Below are 17,802 nucleotides of genomic sequence, written 5' to 3'. Positions count from 1 at the left end.
TTGGTGTGTGTCTACCAAATGTGTGTTAATGAGGGCACGTTTCACTCAAAAAGACTAAATTTTGCTGTGAGCAAAAGTGAGATCACATGGCTGGATTTCTGCAACATAAAAGCTGAGGGAAGCAAATTTTTGTCATGGAACACCATAAGCAGCAGGTGCCGCAGGTAAAAGGCACTTCAGACTGTGCTGGGCTCCACAATAACGTGAAGTGGTTGTACATAGGTGTAATGTTATAAACACAGCAACTTGAACTCTGTGCTTTAAAGGAAAAGAACTATATAGATCTCCAAGGAAGAGGATGTGCACACCTGCATGGATACTAAGCATTGGAGGACTGATTACTCTGTGTTAGAAAGTTGCACTGCCGTGTTGTGGCATGGGTGTTCAGTGTGTATCAGTGATGATACATGTCAAGTGGTTCAGGGCTTTTTAAAATAAGTATTTTTGTTAGGAAAAATCCCTACAGGTACTGAAACTGGTAGCTTGTGATTTCTGAGATGAACTTTTTTTATGTAGTATTAATCATTTAGACTGTCAATGGTATGTTCCAATTTATTTTCAGCTGAGCAGGAAGTAAATACATTTGTAATGAAGCCATGAAATAAATCTGCATTTTGCTATCTTTTTTTTTTGCATAGATTTTAATTGTGACAATGGTGTTTATTTTTGTAGTGAGTTTTTTGATTCAGGGTTCTGCTACAAGCTAGGAAGAAAACCTAATGGGCCTGGCAGACTAGGACTGGAACATACAGGAAGACATTCTTCCTCTTAGAGTAACAGTTCAAAATCTTGATTCAGCACGAGTCTATTGATGTTGAATGTGTGTGCCTAAACAAACAAACAAAAGGCAGCACCTGAAGAAAGTAATGGAATACTTAACTAATCAATTCAGTCTCTAAAATGATAACATATAGAAAGCAGGAGCTACTGCCTCAAATGCTGAGCAACCTTCTCTGCCAAAATTGGATTTTTTACCCAGTGTGCAACAAGCCAATAATGACACACTTAAGAGAGACATTGATTATTTATTTCAGAGTTGCACAATTGGTATTGCACAAATTACACACACTAATTATCAGAACTTTTACTATTTATAGAATTTAGCAAACAAAAGAATTAGTGTTCATTGGCTACAAGTTACATAGTTTTCTTATTAACTGGTATTCTTTTATTGGTTAATGATTCTCTTGCTTCTCATGCTAATTAGTCCTATGCTCAAGTTTTTCTCTTCTTTGGGGTGGGTGGTCTGTGAGCCAGTGGTCACAATCTCCCCCTGATGGAATTATAATTTACCCAGTCAGAGCTGATTGCAGCACAATCACGGGGTTGGGTTCATTAGTTCCTATTTTATCTTGGGAGTTCTGCCAGATGTCTTTGTGGCCTGTAAATTCCACATTGTGTCCACTATCAGTGGTACATCCTTCTTCCCTAGCTTTATTAACCTTCCCCTAGGTCTGAGATCATTGAAGCATTTCAAGCCCTAAATCCTAACAAGGCAATTCTACCAAGTAATTTGTTTTTCTAACACCTGGACATCACCTAGAGCTTGCTTGCTAGCTGTTATTTGCTCACAGATTGAATATCCCTTCTTGTTGATTAGGCTTAAAAGCATACAAAGAGCAAACATCAAAGAACATCCTTTCTTAAGAAAATGTTAATATATATTTACTTATACATATTTACATATGTTGTTTTGCAACAGTCCTACCTAGTGTTATAGGTGGAATAGAATTATTGACTGGTAATTGGGTAAAAAAGTGAATAGTTATAAGAGACACAACCTGGCTTCCACTTATAGAACTGACACCAAAATATCACCTGCTGTCCCAGTAACCAAGCCACACAATGGTACTTGTGTGCTCCAGAGAGAATCATAGAAGATCCTGTGTTGGAAGCGACCCATGTTGGAAGGGACCCATAGGGATCATCCAAGCCCAACTCCTGGCCCTGCGTGCACAGGCCCTGCATGCTAGAGTCACAATGAGTGCCCAGGAGTGTTGTCCAAAACACTTCTTGAACTTTGTCAGGCTGATGCCTGACACTTCTCTGGTGACCACTTCTCTGGGAAGCCTGTTCTAGGGCTCAACCATCCATTGATGGAGAAACCTTTATTCTGATACCAAACTTAAACCTTCCCTGACACAACTTCACAGCTTCAGGTCATTCCCTTGAATTCTGTCACTGGTCACCAGAGATCAGTGTCTGCCCCTCTGTTTCCCCTCATGAGGAAACTAGACTGCAATGAGGACTGCAGTGAGGTCTCCCCTCAGACTCCTCCATCTGAACAGACTTCTCATATGGCTTCTCCTCTAGACTGCTCACCATCTTCAAAATCTTCCTTTGGACACTCTAATAATTAAGTATCTTCCTTATCTTGTGGCACCCAAAACTGCACACAATATTCAAGGTGAGACCACCCCAGTGCAGTGCAGAGCAGAGCAGGACAATCCCACTGGTGCAGCTGTGCCTGGTGTCCCCCAGGACACGCTTGGCCCTCCTGGCTGCCAGGGCACTGCTGATCTCATGTTCAATTTCCTGTCAACCAGGACACCCAGGTCCCTTTCTACAGCACCAGTAGAAAGGGTATCTCACTCTTATTCCTCCTATCAATGCGTTTACTTTAAAGTGATTTACTGTGTGGAACCTACACATGCTTTGCTAGAGAGCAAACTGATCCCTACCGAGCCAGCTTAAGGGAATCTGCCTGGGAACTAGAAGCTGCCTGCAAAGGTTGTCAACAGAAAAGCACTTAGCAGCCTCAAAGTTTAAAACTCCTGCCTCAGCAGGCTCAAGACCAATCTGTGCCTGCAGCCAAAATCCCTTCCTACAGAGTAGTCAACAGCGTTATAAAAAAAAGGGGGTGTTTTTAAAGGTTCTCCAAAGGCCAGATTGGCTGCCAAACGTTGCACTGCTTCACGCATGTTTATTACGGCCTCCAGCAGGCGAGGCCCCGGCCTCGGGAGCGGCCCTTACCGGAGCGCCGGGCGCTCCTCCCGCTTTGGCAGCGGCCGCGGGGTGTCCGGCTCTCGCGGCCCCGAGCCCGGCTGGCCGCCCTGGCCGCGCTCCCGCCAAGCACGATCCCTGCCTCTGGCAGCCGGGCCGGCTCCGGCCGGCGGCTCTGGCCAGCAACCCCGGCTCACCCCCGGCCCCGCGCCCCAGCTCGCCGCGCTGCCCCGTCCGCAGGGGAGGGAGCGTGGGCAGGCACCGCCCCACGCCCCGCTCCGCCCCGCCGCCTATTCCCCGGAGAGGCGCCCCGGGACGGGCAGAAGGCAGAGGCCGCAGGCGGGAGTGGAGCCGTAGAGGCAGCGGCAGCGCTGGCGAGTGAGTGTCCCGACGAGCGGCGGACAGAGCGGGGCGGGGCGGCTGGGCCGGGGCCGGTCCGCCCTCGCCACACGTGATGCCGCAGGGAAGCGCTGAGGGGAAGCGGAGATGAGGGCACGGGCTGCGGGAGGGCCGGCGGCGGCAGGGGCTCTCCTGGCGGGACGGCAGCGCGGGGAGAGCCCTGCCGGGAGCGCCCTACCGGGAGAGCTCTGCGGGGAGACCCCTGCCGGGAGCGCCCTACCGGGAGCGCCCTGCCGGGAGCGCCCTGCCGGGGAGCGCCCTGCGGCCCGGGCCGCGCTCCGAAAGCCACGTGGGAGCCGGCCCGGCGGGCGGCTCGGGGCTCCCGGCCGGGACAAGGGCACAGCAGCAGCAGCGCCTCAATGTGCGAGGGCGGCCCGTCGGTGACACAGCTGGGTACAGGGAGAGCTGTCCCCGGCGCTGGACCGGCCGAGGTGGTCGGGCGCATTCTCCAAACAGAAGTGTTCATTATGATCCAAATACTCCTTTTAGTAAAGTACCTTTGCCCTTGTAATGGGTTAGTGATGTGTGTTTGAGGTGCCAATACCTAAACTAGAGGAAAAAGAGAAAGGAAAGAGTTCAGGTACCATAGATGCAGAGTTTAGCAGAAGGTGCCCCTGCCCACAGCAGAGCTTGAAATTACATGGTTTGAGGCCCCTTCCAACCCAAACCATTCCATGACTGTATATCCTTACAAGATAACATTTCAGAGCACTTATTTTTTTGCCTGCATTGCTTGGACCAGAATGTTGGGGGGAGTAATTTTTTTTTTTCTATTCACCTCGGCTTTTCATTTTGCTATGCTTTCGTTCCCTCACCTGTTCTGTATCCTTTTCCATTATAGAGTTACAAAGTCTTTTTGGGTTTGGGTTAAGGTTCATTTAGTTATATCTGTGTTAATTCCAGACAATTAACTTCCTCATTTTTTGCTTCAGGTATTTTTTAATTTCCTGCTTCTGTAATTTTTGCTATGCTTTGACAATATCAAGGTAGCAACTTCTATAGAGCTGAACATACAGTGGCACAACTGTAAATATCTCCATGACCAAGTTGTTTCCTGTAGAACTCTGTAAGGAATGAACTTGTTTTATATACTCTCCAGCTTAAGTGGGCAGTCAACCTGGAAAAGCAATTTCTTGGCAATTAAAGTTGTTCATTGTGTGATAAAGGCCATTAAGAGAGGCCTTAAATTTCATATCTCTGAACAAAACATGGGCAAATTTTCATCAATCTTCTCCCCTCCTCTTGAGAGAAGTCTTAAAAACTTAGACTGCTGCTACAGTGTATTTAACTGGCACTCATCTCCTGCCCTCACTCTGTCATAGCTGCCAAAATCATATGAACAGTAACATGTCTTGTTACCTAAGTGTAGAACAGCTTTCTCCTGCCATGATTAAATAAATGCTAAACAGAACAGATGTCTCTTTTACTGTCTGTCTCAAAACTGAATTTTCAAAGAGGTTACATGTTAAACAAAACAAAAAATGGCCTTTCCATGCATTGCTAATGTTTTTAAACCTGCACCTGACTGCTGACAAATAGTAACTACTTGATATGTGCATCACACTTAATTTTCCTTGGGTTCTTGCAGCCTGTTTGCTCTTCACTTTCCAAATAAGCGTGGTTTTCTGCCATCAGCTTTGCAAGCAAGTTTCTTTGAGTTTGTTCATGAGTTTGTTTTGAGATCACTGGAATACTGAACACAGCTTCACTCCATCATGGAAGAAAGAGTGCCATGTTGTTGGTATGTGTCATGTCATCCACTCCTTATAGCTTTTCTTTTTGGTGACTTTGTATGTGTGATTAGAGTTTTCTGTTGCTCATTTTCTCCTATCATTCAGCGTAGATTGCTTGGAGTGCTTTATTTACTGCAGCGTCTCCTTTTTATCTTTAGAAAGGCTTCCCATGTCAGTTTATGCTTTCCTTGGCTGATGTTTGACATGGAAATATAGGTGCCTCTGGAGAGTAGAGGGCACAAGCAAGGCCTGGTTTGCAGCTGATGTCCTGCTGTTTCTGCCACCCACTGTTCTGCTGAGCACAGCCTCTTCCCTTGGAAAGTGTCATCTAGCACTGGCTTTAGCCCTCCTCTGAGTGGGAGGCTGGGCTGGGTGACCTTCACAGGTCCCATCCAACCAACATTCCTCCAAGTCTGTCTCTGCATTCTCGTAACTCCCAATAGTAACCCAAGTGTCTGTTTTAAAGGAAGTTTCCTCTTGAAAATTACTTTCATCTGACTGCTCATGTAACCCCAGGTTTTGCCAGTTCTGCTTCTCTTGTTTATATGGCTGTGTTTGTTCTTGGGGAACTTCAGGGAAATGAGGTTATGTGACTGCCTGAACTACATTGTGAATGTGCAAGTGTAAGTACAGGCACAAAGGTATAGTCATGGGGGTGTCATGGAGTGAAATAAGAGAGTAAATTCCAGGGGTACATTGTGGCATTTGCCTTCTGCTGCTAGCTCTGGTATGCTTTTGCTCTCTAATGGATTAGCCAAATTATTTTTCTGTAATTGAATTTTTCTGTAATTAATGCTATTAAGAGTTACTGTTGGTAGAAGAACAAGACTCTACATTTCACAGTAGTTTTTGTCAATTCATTTCTGGAGCAATGCACTTTTATATTCCTATTCAAGTCTTCTTGTATGTTTCTCACACTCTAAAAGTTCTTTGAACTCGAACCTGGTCAAATAATTTTCATAATGCTTTTGATTTTAGTAGAATTTAATGTGAAACTTGAATGACATTTTAAATGACATTAACTGCTTAAGCAGAGAGCATGTGCTGTAACAGAACACATTTTCTATATGAACTGATGCTACCTTTTGTTTTCTCATCTTCCATAGATTTTTTGCAGTATTCTGACAGAAAGGGTAAGTATTAACTAGATGATTGACCAAGAGACAGGGAAATGGATGGACCCAGTCATGTCATTGAGTTAGCAAATGTAACACCCCTTTTCATTCTGTCTCTCCAAAGAGGATGTTTAATACCTTTTTTCTTTAGAAATTGAACTATTCAGGCAGTAGTAAATCACTGTTCTTAACCCAGAATCCATAGCTATCCAGAATTTTCTGCTCTTTTTCACTGCAAAGGTTTAATTACATTTTATGGACCGTGTCAGATACAGCTCTCTTTTCTCCACTTCCAATTAATGTTAAAGAAAGATGGGCTGTAGCAGGATAATATCATGTCCTATTGATTTACAATTATGGTGTTGTTGAAGAATGGCCTTTACATTAAGATTTTTGGCCACTGTGATTTCTGTAAGTGTGTCAGCTATTCGCTCTTAACATCTTGAGAAAACATATTTGATATCACTGTCACTCCTGATTTCTCTGTCTTACAAGACACCTCTTTTCCTTTGAAATTACCTACATAACCACCTCTGTCTGCACTGTTTTGACTGTAATTACTCATGACCTTTACTAACAGCCAGAGTTACCATTGTATTGCTGACATTCTGACAGAAGTTCTTGGTCGTGTAGAATTGCTTTGTCTCATCCTTTCCCTCAAGCACTGCTTTTTTTCCAGTGCTGTGGGTGGCTACTAAGTGCAAGGGAGATCACCCCACCTTTGCCAAGCTTCGGTTGTGTGAGAGTAGCTGTATTAGAATAATGCTGCAATTTGAAAAATTATGCTATCAAATAATACCAGAGTAACTGTAATTCTCTGTATCTTCTTTCTCTCCCCTCATTTTGTGTAGCCTGATGCAGCCCACAACTTTTATCACAGCAAAATTCAGGTTGGAAGGGACATGGGGAGTCACTCATCCAGTCTCCTTACTCAATGCAAGGTTGTTTGTGTGGCCAGACCAGGTTGCTCAATGTTTTATCCAACATGTCTTAAAAACCTATAGGGATAGAGACTACACAACACCTCTGGGCAGCTTGCTTCAATTTTTGTCTGTATCATGAGAATCCTTTTCCTTGCATCAAGTTGCGGCCTCTCTTACTTTGGTTTATAACATTTGCTTTTCAACTCTGACATGCACTGCTGTAAAGACCCCGGCTGTGTTTCCTGGATAACCTCAGGTATGGGAAGATTGCTATTAGGTCAATTGAAAGCCATCTCTTCTCAAGTTGAAAAGGCTGTTCCTGAGCTGCTTTTCACAAGGCAAGTACTCTTGCCCCTTGACTGTCTGAATGCACTGCAGTTTGTCCATATTTTTTCTTGTTTTGGGCCCCAAAGTGGGTGCAATATTGTAGGTGTGGTCTAGTGAGTGTCAAGTAAAGGGAGATTGTCACTCCCTGTAATCTGCTGATTGTGTTCCCATTAATACAGTGCAGGGTGCTTGCTGCCTTGGCTGCTTGCTTTGTTCAGCAAGGTATATTCATGAGTCCTAAGGTAAGGATATGTAAGGTAAATCATTGAGATGTCAAAGGAAACATGGATCCCAAACAGTATCATCTTGACTGCTGTACTGCACTTCTGGCTGAGTCTTGGCTCCAGCAGCAGTCAGGGTTGTAGCCCTCCTTTTAGAGAGGAAGCAGATGCAGATAGTCATTTCTCATCATGTGTCTAGAAGTCTTGCTGTTTACTTAGTATTCCAGAAGTTAGGAATGTTTGTTGGCATTATGCTGCTTCCTGGTAAAACTATCATATACAGTTTCAGTAGTGTTTTGGAATGTTAGTATAAAAGACTTCTCTCTTCTCCAAAATACCTTTTTTACACCTGATCTAGACTCAGATCTTGTATAGTTTCTCTTTTATATCTCTTCATATCTGGGCCTGTTTAGCCTGGAGAAGCGACATCTAGAAGAGAGGACCTCATCAGTGTCTGTAAGTATTGAAGGCAGAGTTCCAAAAGGATGGAGCCAGGTTCTGCTCAGTGCTGCTGAGCAATAGGACATGGGCAGAGGCTGGTGCACAGGAAGTTCCACCTAAACATAAGGATGAATTTCATTACTGTGCAGGTGACCAAGCACTGGAACAGATTGACCAGAGAGGTTGTGGAGTCTCCCTCACTGTGGATACCCGAAAGCCATCTGGTTGTAATCCTGTAAAAAGTGCCCTAGGATAAGCCTGCTTGAGCAGGAAGTTGAAACCTGTAACCCACTGTGGTCCCTTCCAACTTGACTCCTTCTCTGATAGCCTGGATTTCATCCTGTACCTCTGCTGCCACCTTTGCAGCTCAGGTACTAAATGTTGTCTGTGCATCTTGTGAAATATGTCAAGTTAGTACATTTTGCCTTCTGGTGGGCAGGCTGGTTTGTGTGCAGGACTTTCAATAATTAAGATTTTATTGTTTCTGCTGACATGTGGTACTGATAAGAATCATGAGTGTGTACCTCAGCACTGCCCCTTTCTTTAGTCTACTTCCCAAGATGACAGACTTGCATTTGAAATGTTAAGTTTCATTTGTAGTTGCTGACAAGAGATGCACCTCACATTTTTCTCCACCAAATGGTGATGCCTGAGTGACCAGCCTAGGTTCTGAACTGTAGGAAATTAAATCAAGGTGAATGCTACCCTCTGGCTCATCGAAGGCTATTAATAGTGTTCTTTCTGAGTCCATTTAATTGAGTCCAAGTGCTTGTTGTTTAATTTACACATTAAATTAGGCTAAGGTGTGGACACTGAATTTTACCACTGAAATTAGTATGTCATTTTAATTGCCTATGGATTCTGTGCACTGCAAGTTCTGTAAACAACAGTTTTATTCTTGGTTGGATCTCAGAATGTGTGAATTTCCCTAGAAATCACAGGTAACAAGTTAGATAATTTTCCATCAGGAGAGGCCCAGTCTGCATATATGATAGTACTGAAAGCTTGAAGAAAAATAGAAACAAAACAATTTTCTTCAAAACATTGCTGAGAAAAATGGTCTTGGAAGTGAGATTGTAAGTAGTGAGGGAGAAATAAGGGTCTTGTTCTGGTTTTCTGTTGAAAGAATGGTGTTTGCAGTGGTTTTGAATGACAGGTAGACCTAGTAATGTCCTCCTGCCTAACTCTTGCCTCCCTTTTGTGATGACATTCTTTTGGCCTCTGTTTTTATGTATTTTCCTCTTTTTAATAAAAATTGTACGATGGCAATATTTGGAATGAGTGCTGGAATATGTAGTCATTGGGGGGATTTAGCCAACCCACCTCACCTGGACTGCAAGGACATTATTCTACAATGGTTCTTGTTAGTGTTTTAACTTGAGGAAAACTGGAAATTCCTTCATGGGTTTTGTGAAAAGCTCATGGAAGAAAAGGGGAAATGTTAGGAGTCTAGAGAAGGAACTTAATAACATAAGCACCCATAGTAACAAATTTAAGAGAAAATTACTAGATTCAGATTTTTTTATCTCAGAGATCAGATGATAGGACTAGTTGAGAGAGAAACTCACCAGCATCTGTGAATAGAACAACTGAAATCAACTGAAGAAAAGAGTTTTCAGCAATAGTAGTTTGGTGCAGATGATCAGATGAGGGATGAAAAAAAATATACTTGCCATGATTGTCAGCTGAGATGTGATGGTTGTGGATTTATTGACAGGAATAGAAGGAGGATAATAGGTATTAATTTCTTTATTCCCCTGATTGTATACCTGCACAGGTGCTCAAGGGAAACTGTGGCTTGAAGAATATCTTGGGCCCAAACTTAATTCTGGCAAAATAAGAACTCTAAAGAGGAAGGGATAAGCCTACAGAGCCTAGAAAATGGAGGGGAAAAGATTACTAAAAATTATTGTGTAGAAAACATAATCTTGGAATGAATGTCATCTTTCAGATATGTTTGAGTGTGTATCAATTGCTGTTGATCTTCTTTGAGGCAGTTTTTAGTGAAGCCTTCAAAACTTAGATTTTCTTTGGAATGAGTAAGTAGGAATGTGAGCTCCGTGCTCCAGAATGTTTTCACTGAGAGGACATGGAGTACAGCACACATATGGAGTGTGGCTTCATGTACTTTGTAGCAGTGCTTCAAAAGTCCAGTGCTGCTTGTGAGGTGCAGAGATCATGCTTGGTAAGTGTTAGGATGGGATGTGGGCATAGGAGAACAACTAAATTTAATTTTGATGGGATTGCACTGACCCCGCACTGTATTGCTAAAGTGTATCAATAACTGAGAAACCATATGAATGGAGAGGAATGTTTCAACACAGTTTATGGAGTGAAGCCCCAGTCTTGATTTTGCCTTAGCTGAAAATTACGTAGGGAGTAAATCCCAGCAGGATGCTTACCATGCACATAGACATTTCATACATCAAACCACTAACCTGCCCCAAGGCTGCAGTCCTTGCTGTGATGTAGTTCAAATATACCTGCTATGAAAACTTTCAGGATACGAATCCAGCCACAGGCCAAATCTTACTGAAGCTTTCTGAAGCTCATTTCAAACATGATAAGTAACACAAAGTTACATACTCAGGAACTGTCTGGCTGGGGAGAGTGCCCAAAGGGAAGGTGATATGAAGGGCTCAGAAAGAAGAATCTCTGCCTTCTGTGGACTCTGTAGATAGAAACAGTTCTCTTAACTGTTATCTCTAGCAGGGGTCAGATTCAAGAGGGAGTGAGCATAAAAGAAAATCAACCTCTAAGAGATTTAAATTATACTACAGGTAATGATTTATTTCTTTTGATTCAACTGTCCTGAGGTAGTGGGCCTTACTTCATTATTTGGTTTCCAGGCATAATTAATGTCTCAGTAAGGTGAATATGTACGTGGTTACAGGAAGCCTCAGCCTGCTTAACAGAAACAAAACATCTTTGAGAAGAAAAGCAGGTGAGCAGAGAAAGAAAAGGATTTGATACTGGTTTTTCCATCTTTCTAGTATGAGACTTCTTACTGAGATACACTGACTGGCTGGTTATTCCTCTCCCCCCTCATCTTGTTTATATTTACCTTTATTTATCTTGTCAAAATACCAAGAAATTTAGGTCAAAATATATCTGGATCCATCTGTTCATCTAGTCTGTTCTTTTACTGCTAGTAGTTATTATTATATCTTTTAATTAAGTATGCTTAGTGACAGTTTACTATATTAATGGAGGCCATTAAGCATCTTTAATTTTGTACAGGAGGAACTTCAAAATTTTCTTCATAATTTCTGTAAAACGAAATAATCTCTTTAATTTGTCATGTTGTAGTCTATATGTCTTAACCTGTAGCTTCTGTTTCAGTATTGGTTTAGGTGGAAACTCAAATCAGGCTCTGTATTTTAGCTGTCTTTAGCAGAGGTTTATTATCATTGCAGTCTTGTGAACGCAGGACATGTTTATTCATTGACATAGAGATCCAGTTCTGTTTTGAGTTTTGTTAAGTGTAGTTATTCTTTTGACATAATAACTTTGTCCTCTCAATCTTATGACAGACTGAGAAAATTATCAAGTCCATTATTGACCTTTCAGTTCTTTGATTGGTTTTGGGGACGCTTTTTTTGGGGAGATTTTGAGATTGACCATCAGTGTTGCTGCAACCAGATTTTGAGCAGAGTCTGCAGGGTGATGCAGCAGACACAAGAGCTGGTAGATGATACTAGGAGGAAGGATAATTTAGGATAATTTGTCTTTCATGACCCTCCTGCCACATCAGGTAGTTTAGTTTGATATTGGTTAGGTCAAAACCTAATCTATTGGGCTAATTTTTGAGATTCTATATGGGATGGATTATTTATTTGACATCTGCCCCACCCCTCTGTGGTTCTCTGTGCCAGCCCATTAAACCATCTGCACACAACTACATTATCAGCTGAGTTTTTACTTCAGGTAGTAGTGATGCTTTGGGAGTTTAATTAGGGAAGAGCGTGAGGAAATATTTTCGGTGACAGTGGAACAGTCTCTTTTAAGCTTGATGATTTTTATCTCTTAATGGGCATAAACTCCCCAGTAATCTTCTACTTTTGTGATCTGTAAACACTCTGCAGTACTAACAGCGCACACAATTTAGTGTTCACTTAGACAGCTCTGGTTGGATCCCAACTCTCATTATTTCTGCCTTGTGGGCAAAGCTGCTGCAGATGCAGCTTTTGTAGCATGTTTTCTGAGCTACCACATTACAATCACTTAGCTGTCTAAGAAATGTGTCCTAGCTTACATTGTTGTTTTTGATAAAACCTGTGACACTGCTGTGGATTACACTCATATGTATGTGCAGTAGTTTACCTGTGAGTCACATATGCAGTAGATAAACAAATGTGTGTGTAAGATTGTTTATTGTATGTCTAGAAAAATAGCAGTGTCTCTTATCTACAATTGCCACATCAGCAGCTTAGAGGAAAACTGTGTGAGGGTATAGATTTTTAGTGGTACCATATCAAAGTGATGTATCTCACCAGCATGCTATCAATAGAACAAATAAAACCTGTATGCCTATAAACAAAATATAAGTTATATTTTTTAATATTTATTAAATAGCAGTTATTTCAGAACTACTTGGGATCAAAATCTGCCATATGTGTGAACTTAAAAAAAAGTTTTTGAGATGAAAAATAGACACAACCAGAAATGCTATTTTGTGGACTCAGATTTATAGTGGCCTTTATGTATAATAAGTAAACCAGGATGGCTGTCTTAGAACCTCAAGGCACAAGTGTGTGTAGCTTTGTACCCAGGGAGCAGAAGTTTCAGAGTGGGAATGGTACTGGGGAGCTGTGCATCTGTTCTTGAGGCAGTGGTGTCAGAGGCTTAGGTTGTTCATGCACTTTGCCTTCTTTAGGTGCTTTTATGTACAGCTAGATAGATGTACAGCTAGGCTGGCACTGCTCTGTCTTTGGCCTGTCTGAGTCCAGGATGCATTTGGGCAAAGCTCTCAGGCACATGGTGTGATTGTTGTGGTGTCCTGTGCAGGGCCAGGAGTTCTACGTGAGGATCCTGATCAGCACCTTCCAACTCAGCATATTCTATGATCCTGTGATCTCCTAGGAAGTAGAAAAATTAGATTCATGCCCTTTGTCCCAAGGGCTCTAACCCATGTCCCATTTGGTCTTGTTTGGCCTTTTGAAGCTAGATCACAGTGCAGAAAGCAATGCAAGATTCATGGGGTCAGAAAGCACTCAGTGTAGCACCTCAGGATTATATCTCTGAGTGTATTTAGGAGGCACTGCATGGAGTAAGAAGGGTTGGGAATCCAACATTTCATCTGCTTTTCAGGGTTATTACTGTTTGGGAAAGTAAATTTCAAAAATCAAGTAATTGCAGAATGTACCATCTATAAAGAGGCAGGGAGTGGAATCTGTACTAGAAACCTCTCCTTGAGGTATCAGGAATGTACTGTCTAGACCTCAGAATTGGTCTCTTGCAGTCTTCATGAGTCCAGTGTTCCTTGGCAAAAGGCAAGTTTTGCAGCAGTATGTTATTTCTGATAGAGGTTTGCTGTCTTGCTGTTGAGGATAGGCAGTAGTGAAGGATTTCTAACTTAGCTAGTTATCTACACTCTTCCTAGGCACCCTGCTTATCAGGAGGTGGATAGTCTTCCTAATGGCCATCTTCAGAATTTGAGCCTATTGGATCTTCTGTTAAAGCAGATGTGGAAAGAAGCTTACAGCCTCTTTCTCTTCCAGTATGATTTCATATTCTTAAAGGCAGGATGCTATTTTCTCTAAAAGAAGTGATCACAGTACAGGCTCTTCATTTCTGTTGTTTTCTTCTGTGAGTTTTGGTTTCCTGACCTGTGACTGCTCTCTCTGTCCAGCTGATCACTGTTCTTTACATGCAGTGCTCAAAGCTGGGCCTACTGATCAATTTGTGGGCAGATTAGAGCAGGATATTTTTTCCAGCCCTGCCACATTGTTGACTCATGTTGACTTCATGATCATTGTAAATGTCAAACTTCTTTCTTTGGAAGTGCTGTTACACCAGTCTTTCCCCAGATTTTGTTTATGTGGTTGATTATTCGTGGCTTAATCTTAGAACTTTGTTCTAGCCTTACCTGAACAGCTGCTGCAGAGCAGCAGTTGTGCAGGGGCTTGTGACTGTCTCGTTAGCCTTGTGCACATCATTCAGTATTTTCATTACTGGTGCTTCCCTGATACTGGAGTGAACATAGCAAATCCTGAGCATATGTCCAGTTTGAGATTCACCTCTGATAAATATTAACTAGTCTTTCTAAACAGTTTTGGAGTTTGTTGGTTTTTTGTGGGTTTTGGGTGTTTTTTTTGTTTGTTTGGGTTTTGGTTTTTTTTTGTTTGGTTGTTTTGGACTGAATACCAGCAGTTATTTATATACAGCAGTTATTTATATATATACAGCAGTGTATATATATATATATATATATATATATATACAAAAAAATATTTTTTGTCTGAATACCAGCAGTTCTTGTTAAATCATGTTTTTCTAGCTTGCTTGTGGGAGTATCATGAGCATTATCAGTGTCAAAAGTTCTACCAAGGTCAAGACAAATTAACTAGTATGGATCTAGACAGGTGATTTTCAGATTATTTCTTTTCAGCATCTGCACATTTTAGCAGTGGTAAAGATGAGAAACTGCCTCTATGTGCACACTAAATATTACTAAGAGGTCTTCATCCCTTCTTTCTTCCATAGGAGCTGACATTGGAAATAGGGTGTATCTCCATCCAAGCCATGTCCCCTAGGTCTGCCTGGGCAGTCTTTTGTGGTGGAGGACACATCAGGCCACTCTGCTGAGCAGCTCCAGATAAACCTTTGTGACCTGAGTATTACTTTACCAGTTGTCCTTCTGCTCCTGTGCATATAAGCACATTCTGAGTCAGTGATCCCTGAATACTTGTATCTTTTGGGAGAAAAGGGTCCTCTAAGATCTTTTTTATTATTATTTTTCCCTTTTAAAAAGGAATAAGGGGCTAGTGAGTCCTAAAATAATTAACACCTTGTTTTACAGAAAACTACTGGTGTTCAGTTTTGGGTTTTCTTTTGGTTTGAGGAATTTGTGCTCTGAAATGCTGAAGCAAACAAGTGGTGGTGTTATAATAAACAAAACTTTCCTGTAAAACCTGTATAACTTGGTTAACCCACCAGGCTTAGGCTGTCTCTTTTAAAAATTACTGATTTATGTTAACATCTGTTTAAATCAAGCATTGAGGAGAAGAGCTACTTTTTCTTAATAACTTGCATCCCTTTTCCCAGGCTTAAGCTTTTTTCCTGCTTTTCATGCTCTTTTATTCTTTTTATGGGTTGATGTTATTTGATACCATTATTCAAGGATATATTGCTTGCCTATCATCCTTTTAGGGGATTTGGAAGCCTGTCATCAAAAACCTGGTCCCACAGATCAGCCTAGAGGTAGTAAATGCCTTGCAGACACATAGAGATCTCCAATCTATAGGGATTGTCTGTGGATCCTAGAAATGCACTCATCTGAAAATAATTCCTATATCAGGGTTAGCTTTCTGTTCTAGCTTTAAAATCCACAGTGATTGCACTAAAACCTGAAAACAAGTACCTGTGGAAGTGCTTCTATCCTAAGTGAAAAAGTACTGAAGGACAATATGACTCTGGAAAGTCTGCTGCAGGAGACCCATGCATAATTAGTGGAATTGTCAGTCTAAGTTTTTACAAAATTAATCATAAATATCTTGATCACATCTTCCTTTGTTTGCTGATACAGAATTTTCTGCCAAAATTGAGACTCCTAAATCTTTTGATTCTGAAATACTGCATTTGTATGTTATAATACAGTATTTTCTATCTTTCTTATATAACAAGCTTACGACTTTTTTTTCCCCCAAGAGTTCAGGATTCTTTCACTGATTTATTTGAAATGCTATATTAAAAGAAAAACATAACACAACTTAAATCTTATACCAGTTAATCTTACTGCCAGCCATAATTCCATTTGGGCTTTGGAATAAGCATCAAAAGCTGAGAAAGTTTTCATTTTCTTGTGCCCATTATCTAAAGATTAGAGCAAATAAATGCGTGTACTTTCTCATTAAAAAAAATACAGGGTCACCAGTTCTGATTCTTTTCATTTCCCTTTAATTTGTCAATTTTTTATCAGCTCTATTTTGCTGATAGAGTGGAAAGAAGGAGACACTGAAATTAATTAAATCTTCTTTGATATTTAACTTTTTCTTTAGTGTCTTGGGGAGCTCCAAGCAATAATCAATCAAAATCACTCCCCTCTGTCTATTCTCAGGGGTACTGTAATAATAACCAATTAATGCAGCTCTAGACTGGACAGAGAGGTCTTGATTAGCCCCTACAAAAATTGATTGCAATTAGCAAAATTCTGGTGTAGCAGAAATCACCAGTTAAAGTGCTTTTTGGAAAAAAGGTTTACAATTTAGCTTGCTTGAAATACTGAAATACAGCAAAATTTTCACTTTGTTCAGCCCTTTTTTGACCATGTCTAAGGAATGAAGGCTTTTAGACACCTTGAGCCTCATTTTTAAAACGATCTGCCATGGTCAGTTAACTGCTAATGTATCAATTAACAAAAAAAAAAAAATTAACCTGTGTGCATTGCTTGCCATAATTTTCTACGATTCCACTTCCTTTGAAGTATTACTGCCCTAAAATCAAAGCACATACACACACACACACACCACTGCAGAGCGTTTTAGAAATATATGGTGTTATTCTGGTGACACCAGGTGTTGGAAGTAAAAAATGTAATGCATTATGTATTCAGAAGCATGCCTTTACTAATTGATAGTTATTGTGGCGTAAACGGTGAGCTAGTGAGGGTTTGTAATTTGCCAATCATTTGTCTGTTTTGAAAGAAATATTCATGTGCTGAAAGTCAGAAGTTATTTGATCATTACCTGTCTTTTAAAATCATATCAAAAAGACAAAATGTCGTATGATTTCTCTTCTTTCTGTGTTTTAAGTATTATACTGTTTCTTGATTTACATCTGGCTCTCTAATTATATTATTTAATTTTTCCTCAGTTAATTAGCATCACTAAGTGAGTGTTTGCTTAAGGAATGCAGAAGTGAAATTAACTGAGATTTCCAGATGTCCCTAGATACTGTCAAGTCTGGGAGAAATGCTGTTCAGAATAATAACATTATTCCTGTGTGTGGGCATGGGGAGTTGCCCAAGTCTGCTGTACTGCACAGTATTTGGGTGGGGAGAGTGGCACTGGGAGGGCACTGATTGATTCATTCAAGAACTGAAACATAACTTCCTATGGCAAACTTGGACTAAGAAGTTATTTAATAATGTTTTGTGCATTTTCAATATCCTGTGAATAATGCTTATCTTTAATATTTTCAGGTAGCATCATTTTAACTCCAAAAATACAATTTTTGGTTAATCTGTAAAATCGCCCCTTCTTATTCCAGTTTTTCATTGTCAAATGCATTTAGTGTGAGGGTGTACCAGTGTTCATCCAGAACTACTTCTTGAAACTCCCAAGCTGTATTTGCTGTGAGCCAAGACCTTTCAGTGCAAGCAGTCTGTTTTTAAAAGTGTGGTGCTGATTGTATTTGCTGGAGGCTGTTCTCTCTATTTGTGGCATAAAAATAAATCATAAGTGGTGCTTGCCAATTTATTTTAGTAGGAGCAAAGTTGCTGACAGGAAGACTATTTGGTTTTTCTATTGTGTATCAGTTG

At 41.0% G+C, this 17,802-nt stretch overlaps 1 protein-coding gene across 2 annotated transcripts in view; it reads left to right on the top strand.

Moving 5' to 3' along the window:
* The first annotated feature begins 3,240 nt into the window (after positions 1-3,240).
* Positions 3,241-17,802, top strand: part of GGACT (gamma-glutamylamine cyclotransferase) — a 28,508-nt gene continuing 13,946 nt past the window's right edge. Inside the window, exons 1-2 of one of the 2 annotated variants that reach the window (XM_066545149.1) lie at positions 4,987-5,083; positions 6,182-6,208. The gene's annotated coding sequence lies outside the window, so the exon portion shown is untranslated. Of the gene's footprint in view, positions 3,322-4,986; positions 5,084-6,181; positions 6,209-17,802 lie in introns of those variants that run through there. The other variant, XM_066545148.1, reaches the window with a different exon arrangement.

Source organism: Molothrus aeneus, chromosome 2 (assembly GCF_037042795.1).
Source record: "Molothrus aeneus isolate 106 chromosome 2, BPBGC_Maene_1.0, whole genome shotgun sequence".
Lineage (NCBI taxonomy): Eukaryota > Metazoa > Chordata > Aves > Passeriformes > Icteridae > Molothrus > Molothrus aeneus.
This window is presented reverse-complemented; position numbering and strand designations above follow the sequence as displayed.